This window comes from Gekko japonicus, unplaced genomic scaffold, assembly GCF_001447785.1.
Source record: "Gekko japonicus isolate JY-2015 unplaced genomic scaffold, Gekko_japonicus_V1.1 scaffold2342, whole genome shotgun sequence".
Taxonomy (NCBI): Eukaryota; Metazoa; Chordata; class Lepidosauria; order Squamata; family Gekkonidae; genus Gekko; species Gekko japonicus.
Genome location: NW_015173207.1, coordinates 193,089 through 205,562, shown reverse-complemented (window position 1 = coordinate 205,562; position 12,474 = coordinate 193,089).

The following is a 12,474-nucleotide window of genomic DNA, read 5'->3' as shown; positions in this document are numbered from 1 at the left end:
AGCTCTCCCTCCTCTGGGCGCACCAACCCGCACTTCCCCCCCCCCCCCAATAGCTAGCAATCCAAAACAGTCCAGTGGAGCCTGAGCGGTGGGTGTTGCCTTCTGACACACTTCTGGTGATGTCAGGGGGTGTGGCATATGCTAATAAGTTATGCTAATGAGTTATGCTAATGAGCTCCTGCACCTCTCTTTCTACAAAATGACCTCTGCACTCCCCTCTGCACACATTGCCAGCCTCAGGGCAGGAGTCGGCATTGTCAAGGAGGCACCTGGGCTTGTGAAGGAGAATGGGGAAGGCAGGTGTGGACTGCTAGGCAAGGGCAGCTGGGCTCACTACTGCTGACCTCAGTGTGTGGTCGCCCCTTCATGCTGAGGTTTTGAAGATGGGGTATCTGTTACAGTTCTGAAATAAGATCTGTTAGCCACAAGCCATAGACTTTGCTCGCTCTCTCGGGCATTTGTGCTAAGTGCTCCCTGCATGGTGTTAAGTGCCCTCTCGTGCCTCTCCCTCTCTGAAGTGCGACTTCACGATAAAGCCCTGTGCTGCGTACCCTGCCTAGTGAACTATGGGCCGCCCTGGGTGGGATTCATGTAGCGCTGCAGCAGGGGCTGTGATAGCGTGAAGGGAGGAGGTTTGGTCACCACTGGAGAGGAGGGTGATTGGCTGCAGAGAACTGTAGTCCGCTTCCTGTGCTCCACTGGGGCTCTTGGGTGGAGCCGCACCTGTTGGGTCACTAGGCCTTTCCTGCTGTACGGGCACTTGTGGTTCTTGATAGTGTAATTTTCTGCTGTTTTGGGAGGATGTTTCTGGGATGGGGCAGCTTAGAGAGCCAACTGACATCTGCAAGACCCGGGCCTGCCCCTTTCCCTGCTGGGGCAGCTTCTTGCACACGTGTTGCTCTGCGGCATTGCCATACTGGCACCTGGCCAGGGTACAGCACCACATAGATACCACATAGATACCCCGGAATAGCATCTAGTTGGCTTCCTGTGCACTCCCCCCCCCCCAAGACTGCACTGTTTGTTTACCTTGTTTGTTGTCAAAACCCAGGGCCTTTTTTTGTAGCAGGAACTCCTTTGCATGTTAGGCCACACACCCCTAATGTAGCCAATCCTAATGGGTTTCTGCTGTTGGGTGTAGCCTGTTATGCTAATGAGTTCCTGCTGGGCGTGGCCAACTTGGGAGCCAGCCAGAACTCCGTTCCTGTGCGTTCCTGCCCAAAAATAGCCCAGACCGCAACACTCTCTATGTGAGGCTGCCTTTGAGGAGTATTTGGAAACTTCAGCTGGTACAGAATGCTCCAGCCAGGATGGTGACAGGAGTGGGTCATAGGAACCATATCACTCCAATCTGGTCTTTACTTAGATGGTTTGGGATCAACATCCCTAAAGGACCACCTGGCCATCCCTGAACCTGGCCAACCACCATGGTCATCTTTGGAGACCCTACTTCAGGTGTCCTAAACTTCTGAGACTGAGTGGGTGGCAACCTGGGAGAGGGCCTGCTTGGTCATGGCACCAAAGCTTTGGAACTCTCTCCCCAGGGAGATTCGTCTGTCCCCTTCCATTGCCATCTTCTGCCAGAGAGGGAAGACATTTTTTTGTTTTGTTTGATACTCCCTCAGCGATCTCTTGTTCCTAACCAATATTTTAATTGCTGCTTTTATGTTTTGTATGTCTTTTAACTTAGTTAACTTAATTTTAACTTCGTTTTTAAAATTGTTTTAATGATGTGTGTTGAGGGGCTGGCTTTAATGGTTTTAAAATGTTTCACTATATAGGTTTTAAACTGTGAGCTGCTTTGGTGGCCCTTTGTGAGAGCAGAAAGGCGGCATACACATTTTGCATCCCACTGCGATTTTCAGCGATATTACGGTCAGGGGCCCAAAATTTGTTGGACATCCCGGGCCCCAAGGATGCTAAATCAGCTGTGACTAGGGCCAGGGCTTTTTCGGTGGCGGCTCCTAACGTTGCGAGGCCCTGAGGAAGAACATGGGAATGGTCAGAAGATTCTGGAGAAGAACTGAGCTGAGCCATCTTGGACTTATGTTTAATAATTGATTGAGCACCACTGTTTTAATGTTGGATGTTTTTATTATGTATCATATTTTTAATTATGGCTCGGTTTTACCTTGCCTCTGTGAACCACACTGAGCCCATCGGGGAGGGCGGGATATAAATATTAAAAAATAAATAAATAATAAATATAAATATTTATTTAATGCCTGTTCTGGTCCATTCTGTTCCATTTGAGCTTTTTACAATACCTGCCCCCCTCCAATCTCCACTATATTGTTGAACGAGAATATTTCATCCTTTCCTTGTGCAATAAGTTATGCTAATGTTATGCTAATGAGCTCCTGCACCTTTTTTCCTACGAAATGACCCCTTCTAAGTAGGGTCAGGACATGCATGACAGACCATCACAGTAGGAGACCACTTTGCAAGGGAAGGCAGTGGCAAACCATCTATGCTCACTTGCCTTGAAAGCCCCTTGCTGGGGTCACCATTAGTCGGTTGCAACTTGATGGCACTTACGTACGTATGCATAACAGTGAGCAGCTATACTACCAAAATAGCAGATCATTAGTGGTTACAGCATCACAAACCAGGATAGCAATCTCTGGGGGTTTTGCCACTCGGAGTCACCTATAAGGTTCTCAGTCAGGTCTCTCTGTGCAGATCTGGATGGTTGCTATAGGAATAATGTGTTTTAGAACTAGGTTGCAAGTCAGAATGCTGAATGGGCATTGACTTTCAGTACTCAAACACTGGGACAATCACAGCCCCTATATAAATCAATGGTGCGACCTCATTTGGAATACTGTGTGCAGTTCTGGTCACCACACCTTAAAAAGGATATTATAGCTTTGGAAAAAGTGCAGAAAAGGGCAACTCGAATGATAAAAGGGTTGGAACACTTTCCCTATGAGGAAAGGTTAAAGCGCTTAGGGCTCTTTAGCTTGGAGAAACGACGACTGAGGGGTGACATGATCGAGGTTTATAAGATTATGCATGGAATAGAGCAGGTAGAGAAAGAGGAACTTTCCCCTCTTTCTCACAATACAAGAACTCGTGGGCACTCAATGAAATTGCTGAGCGGTCGGGTTAGAACGGATAAAAGGAAGTCCTCTTTCACCCAAAGAGTGATTAACACTTGGAATTCACTGCCACAGGAGGTGATGGCGGCTACAAGCATGGACGGCTTCAAAAGGGAATTAGATAAGCATATGGAGCAAAGGTCCATCAGTGGCTATTAGCCACAAGGTATAGATAGGGACTCTGGGGCAAGTGATGCTCTGTCATCTTGGTGCTTGGGAGGGGTCAACAGTGGGAGGGCTTCTAATGTCCTGGCCCCACTGGTGGACCTCCTGATGGCACTTGGTATTTCTGGCCACTGTGTGATACAGACTGTTGGACTGGATGGGGCTCTGGCCTGATCCAACATTGGTGTCTCTTATGTTCTTATGTTTTTCTCTTCTTGCAGCTTAACTCATATTATGGGCCCATGCAACCTTTCATTTCCTTTGGTCTATTTGCTTTAAGTTGAAACTTCAAAGGGACAGTACAACAACTTCTTCTGTTGTATGACTTATATTTGGTGAGACTTGGAATTTTTTTTAACGTTCTTGTGGAGAGGTTGATTATGAAAATGCTGAGAATCCATTTTTGTCTAACCTATTTACTTTATCATGTGTAAGAATGACTGCCGTTTTCAAATAATTGGTAATGGGGAAAGCCCTTAGGCATGTTCAGACTCCACTGGTCTAGAAATGTGATTAAGTAGCTTTCAAATCTGATAAATTTCTCTTCACTTAGTTTCTACTTAGTTGAGCCCATTGTTGTTTTAAATAGTACTACCCCTTTTCGGTTCATTCATAATTATTTTTTCTGTAAATGTATACTCCATTTCATGCTCTAATTATTACAGTGACTATGTGAAACTATTATATGGAATATTCACATTCGAACAGGAAAAACTGAATGGGAGGTATGTAGTTGTAGAAGAAGAACAGGAGGAGGAGACTGGATTTATACCCCACTCTTCACTACCTGAAGCAGTCTTAGAGTGGCTTACAATCCCTTCCCCTTCCCCTCCACACAACAGACACCCTGTGAGGTAGGTGGGGCTGAGAGAGATCTTCCAAGACATGCGGAGGAGTGGGAAATCAAATCTGGTTCTCCCAGATTACAGTCTGTGCTCCTAACCACTACACCAGACTGGCTCTCTAGTACTTACATCTTTAATATTTAAATCTTAATCTTACAGTGCAATGCTAAACAGGTCTAGTCATTTATTCATTGGGGCTTATTCCCCAGAAAGTGTTGTTATGCTTACAGCCTTACATCCCTACGTAAGTCCATTGAAGTCAGTGAGTTCATAAAAGAGTAACTGTTTAGCATTGCAATGATAGAGTTTCCTGTTAAAAAATTTTTGCACACCTTTAATGGCAGGTTTGATGGACTGTATTTTAAAAGCTCATATGTGCTGTATGAACATGTAATGGACTGTGAATTGCTAATGTCTCACAGAGCCAGAGAGCCTTGAGTGACAGGCTGGTCTGAGGAATTTTATTGGTTGGCTTTAGTTGAACAGAAAGACTTGGGAACTAACTCCTGAACAGAACGCAGTTTGAGTTTACCTCTGACTGAGCTGGAACCGTTCAGCCCTGAGTAAGGAGAGTTTAGCACTGACTGAGGAAAATTTAGCTCTGACTGAGAACTGGGAAGGTTGGCAAGGAGGAGTGGGAGGATCAGTGAAGACCCCTATTCGGGCCAGGAAAAGGGATATAGCTCAAAGAATGAAGTGATCCCTGTGTGTTTAGAGAAGGAATTTGGGTACTTGGTAGTATATCCCTGCCTTCTGAAACCTGAAGAGTCAATTAAATTCAAGAAAGTGAACTGGAGTGTTTAGGAAACACTGAAACCGAAGCCTCTCACCTCTAAGATTCTAAGAGATTGTGAAAAGCTTAAAAACTCTCATTTGCTAGAAACATACAAACGGGAGTTTGTGATTATAATTCACCTCAGAATTGTATTTGATTCACCTCAGACATTTTACCCTTTGCACCTGACCTTTCCCCCTCTACACTGAACAAAATATTTTGTTAATTTTTGAACTTTAAAAGGCCTCTTGTGTGGCATTTCCAGAAGTTTATGTTAAAGAGGGTGGTCTTGTCTCTTCCCTCAAGTTCTGAGTGAGGGACTGTGTCTGAGCGAGGGAACAGGGCTAGGTCATCATCAATGTTCCCTCTAAGCTGTGGAGTCCGGTGAGCAGAAATTCTACTTTGTGATTGACTGGCATGAAAGTTGTGAGCAAGCAATTTGGCTACTGCATAAATCAGTTTGCTCTGGAGCCATCGTTTCGGAGCTAAGCCAAAAACGTGTGAGCCAGAGGCTAAAAAACTGTGAGCTAGCTCACCCTCACTCAGCTTAGAGGGAACACCGGTCATCATAGCAGGCATCTGAGGAACTTTCTGGGAATTAAAAAATGAGAACATATTGTCAGAATATGAATATAGAGGCACAGGTGCAGAGATAATGTTTACATGTATAAAGTTAGATTGCGCCTGCAAACTACTTGAGGATTCAAGCTTGATAGATGTGGGCGTGTACTGAGAGGCTCTGTCAGTCTCATCTGTGTGAGGCAGCCTGAACTCTGATTGGCTGTCGCGACTGTCTTGGTCATACACAGAGATTCTAAGAGTGACAGTTATTTAGTTACTCTCTGTCAGTTGGTTTGTCTGTGAGCACAACTGTTGTTAGCTCTATGTTAATCTGTTATTATATACAAAGTTATTGTTTAATCATTCACCAGTTAATAGTTATATAAACACCATTTGACTTAACTGTATTTGGTGTGTTTATTTTGAGTCTTCCACGAAACTCTTTAACAACAGGTATATACCACATACCTTCAACACATATATGCTATTTGGATGGATGTTTTAAATGCCTACATGTATTAAAGCGACAGGTATTTATTACCTTTGGAAGTAGGTATTTCAAAAGAAGTTTTATGTTAGTTTCCAACAGAGGTCATTTCGGGGGGGAACACGAGGGAATGCAGTTCCCCCCGCTGTGGTGCAGGGGGGCGGGGCACATGACGAAGCCCCGCCCCCTGCTTCCGGCCGCCCCACTTCCAGCCCTCATTCAGCCAGGAGGCGGCAGGAGAAGAGGGAGGGTAAGTTGCTTCCTCCCCGCCTCTCCCCACCCCTGCCTGCCTGGGGCCAGGGAGGGCCTTGGTGGGGCTTCCTCGCACTCCCGCTGGCCTTGGAGGTCCACTGCCGGGCCCTTGATATCAGGGGGTGTGGCATATGCTAATGAGTTATGCTAATGAGTTACCCTAGCTCTTTTTCTACGAAATGACCCCTGGTTTCTGAGAAGAACAGCCTATTTAACTTGTGATCCTCCCAGGGTAGTGCTAGTAGAAGCTCATTAAATTCCATTGAGTTTTTGCCTAAGGAGCGTTGTGCATATTGGAATGCTTGACAAACCATTTTAAATACTGCCCTTTGGGTATGATTGCACTGGCACAGGTGCTCAAGCTGTGCTTCATTCTCATGCAGATGCAAAGACAACTCATGCAGGATCCAGGTGGCAAACTGGAGCACTTGCTATTGAGGTCTTTCTGCTGGAATGAGAATGAATCCTGAAGCCCTGATGGCACTGGATTACACTATTCCCATTACGATTATATTTTTGCCTTACAAGTTTGCCTGAAAGTTCGTTCTGCAGAATAGTGTGGATGAGGAGAGCTGCGGCCTTGATAATATCCAGCAAAATAAAAAGTTCACAAACTTCCCCCCTCCCCCCAACATCCATGTGAACTTGCTGCCTGTTTTCAAGAAGTTCTTCATGCTGCAAGACGGTTATTCTGTCCATTTTCTGGATTATTTACCGCATCTCCACTTGGCACTGAAGATGTGCAGCTGCTCTACAAAGCTCAGATTTGTGGTGCAGAGACTGTGTTTTTTTTTTTTACTGAAAGTCAAAAGCAGTGTGAAGTCTTATGAATCACCAGATTTGTAATCACTTTAGGATGTTAGAATGCCTTTTCTGTAATAAAAATATGAGAATTGATTTGATAAGGTAGACAATACGCGCTACAAATGACCCAGAATCTGGAAATTAAAAATGCAACAGAAAAGATTTTCCTAATCCTTTGTGTGAATTTTCCATGTTCCCTCCCTTTGTGTCATAGTTCAGGAGTGACCATGTCAGTTATGCCAAGCAGTTCCCTAAAATATCTGTTCCACTATCGTATTTGCATAGGCAGTTAAGAGGTCAGCTTGGGGAAAGCTCAGCAAGATGCAGCCTTAAGAACAAAATCCCAAAAGACGAGAAGCCTCTCCCTGTTCCTGACCATTGTGTGAGCAGCAAGTTTCTGGTTGACCTCTACCTTCCTGCAATAAACCTCATTGAGCTTTTCTCTCGTACCTATTTCATTGACCTCACTTGGCAGATTCCATGGCAGAGAAGTGCTAGGGCTGCTAAACGGGGAGAAGCTCACACCTTGGAGTACAAATACTTTAGGAGAAAGTCCCTGCCACTATAGCCAGAATCTGGCACCTGTGCTTGAATGCACCCGCTCCATCTAAGCAACTCCTCACAAGGCCAAATGTCCATGAGAGCTTACAGTATGAGATTGTTCCATGGAGCAAGACGTAGGACCAAAGAACACCCAATCCAATAAGCCAAAGTCAAAAGGATGGGTCTTTTCAGAGGTCTTTTCTTTCTGTCCATGTTGGTTTTTGAAGGCAAAATTATCTACCCAGTCCGATCCATTGATGAAATCTGAGACCCAAGTTCCCACCCCAGACTTTAAGATTTCCTCCTTTTCTAATACTGTCTTGGAAAGCCCCAAAGTGAGCATAAAGAGCCTTCCACATCCTCTTTATGAGACAAGAAGATGAAGAAGAAGGAAGAAGATGATGATGAGGAGATTGGATTTATACTTCACTACCCAAAGGAGTCTCAGAGCAGTTTACAATCCCTTCCCTGTGAGGTAGGTGGGGCTGGGAGAGGTCTTTTGAGAACTGCCCTTGAGAGAGCAACTCTGAAACAGTTTATGACTGACCCGATGTCAGACCAGCAGCAGCATGTGGAGGAGTGGGGAATCAAACCCGGTTCTTCCAGATTAGAGTCGGCACTCTTAACCACTACACCAAACTGGCTCTCTCTGTTCCTGACAGATATGCCCCAAAGATAAGCATTACTTATTCTCCAATTTAAGCAAAGCCATGGTGGCTAGAGATGTGCAGCTGGAACTTTACTAAGCTTATCAAGGTCTGACCCAAATCATTCCCCAATTGAAAAATTCCCAATAGGAACAAACATATTTTCCAATTTTAGGAGGAGATGGAAGTTTTCTGATGTGACTGTTTCTGTGGTGCCTTGGAGGCTTGATTCAGATAGCATGGGAAACCATGGTTTAAATAAAATTAACTATGGATAGTGGGATCATCAACATGCAGATCATGTTGGTTAGGGTATATCAAACCAGGATTTGCAACCATGGTTTGAAGTTGAATTATTGAACCACAGTTATGTGTAAGAACATATAACATAAGAACATAAGAGACACCAATGTTGGATCAGGCCAAAGGCCCATCTAGTCCAACACTCTGTTACACAGTGGCCAAAAATACCAGGTACCATCAGGAGGTCCACCAGTGGGGCCAGGACATTAGAACCCCTCCCACTGTTGCCCCCCAAGCACCAAGAAGACAGAGCATCACTTGCCCCAGAGCCCTTATCTTTACCTTGTGGCTAATAGCCACTGATGGACCTCTGCTCCATATGCCTATCTAATTCCCTTTTGAAGCTGTCCATGCTTGTAGCCGCCACCACTTCCTGTGGCAGTGAATTCCATGTAAGTATGGTTTTGCATGCTGTACTAACACAGACACCCCAGACACCCCAGATTAGCTTGTTTTGTTGTTGCTTTCATTGGAGTGTTGGTTGAGGTACCAGCTATAACTTCAGGCTGGGAGTGGGTAAAAAAGAAGGTGATGAAACTGCCGTTTGTCAAAGCAAAACAAAATTTGATTGAAAATCTGTGATCCAAATCCTGGTTTTACAAACTCAACTATAGTTAAAATAAATAATAGTGTTGCATTATATGTGCACCAGACCACTGTGTGGTTTTGATTCTCCAGGGCAGCCAACAAGAGGGACACAATTCGGGGGGGGGGGGAGTCAGCTGAAGGGCCCTTAAAGCTAGTGTCATGCTGTATCCAGGCAAATGTCTTTCCATTTGTTTTTAAATGCAGTTCTGGCTACAGCCACTAGGGGTGCAGGGAAGCCTGAGCACAGTAAAAGCCACTCTGCTATCAAATTGACTTGCTTTTCTCCAAGACTGAAGCAAACTTGCCTAACAGATAAAGCTAAGCCCATCAACCAAGCCAGCGCTGGTCCCAATGAAAGACTGATAAAATTAGAATCTTCAAATCTTGATAATAGACTACATAGCTATCTGTGGATTAAAAAATCCATATTAAAAAACAAAACCCAAGATAAAAGTCCTATAATCAGAGATAGCTTATTTAAAATTTGGGAAATGCTACAAAAGATAATTAGCCCCACAATTCCGCTAATAAGGTCATCAATAGATGGTTATTATGGCAATTACAAAGGAGAAACAAAGATTTTATAGTTATGGCGATATGATAAACTCAGAAGGTAGCAGCAAGACATGGCAAGAGATTAAAGAAGAAGGAAAGGAGATACAATGGTGGATATACTTTCAAATTGCTTCCAAATTAAAAAATGATATCTGTACAAAGAGAGCAGTTATTGATGTACTGACTAATTTTGAAAAGATTATCTCACAATCTAAAGACCATTTATTAGGACGAAGTTACAAGTTATTGCTTCAATATGATTCTGAAGGAGAATATGATTAAATGGATGCAAAATTTCGGTGAGGAAATACAGTTTCAATGTTGGGAAAACCTATGGACTAAAGGTACTAGATTTACTGCTAGCCAAGCATTATGAGAAAACTGGTACAAGATGTTTTACCAATGGTATGCCACCCCAAAAGTCATTGCAAAGATGGACAAGAATTACAAAGGAGCTTGCTGGAAATGTGAAGAAGTAGATGGCACCTTTTATCATATGTGGTGGACTTGCATCAAGATGAAAAGATACTGGAAAAATTTACATGAAGAAGTTCAAAATATTTTAAAAACTCAATCCCCGATGAAACTGGAGACTATGTTACTGGGAATCCTACCAGATGATATAGACAGAACCTCACAAGACCTACTTAGATATATGTTAGCTGCTAGAGTAATATTTGCAATGAAATGGAAGACAGAAGACTATCCTACAATAGAGATCTGGGAAGAAAAAAATAGCTGAGTATGCAACACTGGCAACACCTCTCTACGTGGGGCTGCCTTTGACTCTGCTCCGGAAACTGCAGCTGGTGCAGAACACAGTGGCACAGGTATTGATGATGCTGCCTGTGCGGGCCCACATCCGCCCGGTGCTGCACGAACTGCACTGACTGCCCATTGAGAACCAGTTCTGTTTCAAGGTGTTGGTGCTTACCTTTAAAGCCTTATATGGCCAGGGGCCTGCATATCTGCAAGACCGCCTCTCCCTCTATGAGCCCCGAAGGGTTTTATGATCTGCCAATCAACACCTTCTGGTGGTTCCTTGCCCCAGGGATGTCCGTCTCACCTTGACTAGGGCTAGGGTCTTTTCAACCCTGGCCCCTACCTGGTGGAATGAGCTCCCATATGAGATCAGGGCCCTGCGGGACCTTTTACAATTCTTCAGGGCCTGCAAGAGGGAGCTCTTCCGCCAGGCTTTTAACTAGGGTGATGGACGTCCCTCCATCTTTTCTGGGTCTCCTCTCAGTGGGTCAGAACTGCTTACCAGAGATGGCATCTGTGAGACTAATGACAACTGCACCGGCTGAAGGATATAGTTGTAATTTATTAGTGTTTTAATTGTATTTTTATCAATTCCTTTGTATTTTATATATTGTATTCTTATTAAATCTGATGTAACCAATCCTGAGCCTGCCATGCGGGGAGAGCGGGATATAAGTTGAAATAAATAAATAGATAAAAATTTTAAAAACTAATTATATAGACAAAAGACCATTGAAAGAACACCTTGTTAGAAGAGCATTGTTAAAGGTATGGGAAGAAGTGAAAAGGCTTTTCTATGCTAAAATATCAAAATGGGTCTCACCATTAGAAGCATTTACTAACCCAAATCTATTTCAAAGAAGTGCATTGTTAAAATATGAGGATCTTCTGGATGTCAAAAATGAACTAAAATCATTAGAAGCTATTAAAAAACAAAAAGTGTACTTAAATTGGTGGGAAAGTGTACAACTAGAATCAAGATATACCAAAGATAAAAAAGCAGGGTTTTATTCAAAAATAATAGAAATTGACATCGTATTGTTATATCCTGAGAAAAAAATGATAAAAAAAACTGTACTTAATAATGTTGGAAAATAAAACACAAGATGAAATAATTAAAAACTGTATGGTTAAATGGGCACAAACCTTAGGTCATAATATTGATTTAGATCAATGGTTAAAAAGGTAAAGGTAAAGGTTCCCTTGCTCAAAAGCCAGTCGAGTCCGACTCTAGGGTTGCGAGGCAAGTAGAAATCCCTATTCTGTAGATATTTAACTGGACAGACAAGACACAGATGAAAATAAACAAGAAGTTTTTATTTAACAGAAAATAAAGTATTTAACAGGGTCAATGTCTTGTGTGAAATGCTTCAGTTTATGAATTGAAACTGGCTCTCGATTCATCCCAGAAGTGCAAACTTTTCCGATGAGAGTTAAGGTAAATAAACACTGAGGTAAGATTTGAATGAGGAGCTGCGGTGGCTCAAGTGGTTAAGATGCTGAACTGCAGGCTGTGGAAGGTCAGTAGTTCAGCAGTTCGAGACCCAAGTCAGCTCCTGCCAGCCTAGCAGTTCGAAAGCAAGAAATTGCAAGTAGATAAATAGGGACCACTTTGGTGGGAAGGTAACAGCGTTCTGTGCGCCTTGGTGTTTAGTCATGCCGGCCACATGACCACGGAAATGTCTTCGAGCAGCGCTGGCTCTTCGGCTTTGAAATGGAGATGAGCACCACAACCCTAGAGTCAGATTCGACTGGCTTTCGAGCAAGGGAACCTTTACCTTTAAGATTTGAATGCTCTTTCTCTGGACAGATTACCTCAGTTTACAAGGTGGGACTTACTACCACAACCAACAGGTTCAAGGTTGCCCTTTTGCAGATCTCCTGTCCCCAGAACTGGCACACATAGGTTTGATATGTCGGGCCCTTAAAAGGCTTTTTTTCTCAATTTAAAAAGCTTTCTTCCCTAAGCTGGCTCCAAACCCCACCTAAAAGGCAAATAAAACCCTGGCTAAACTGACACTCTTATCTGGAGCCTCAGATTCCCCGTCTGAAAAGAGAAGTGTTTTCCCCTCCTTATAAAATGAAG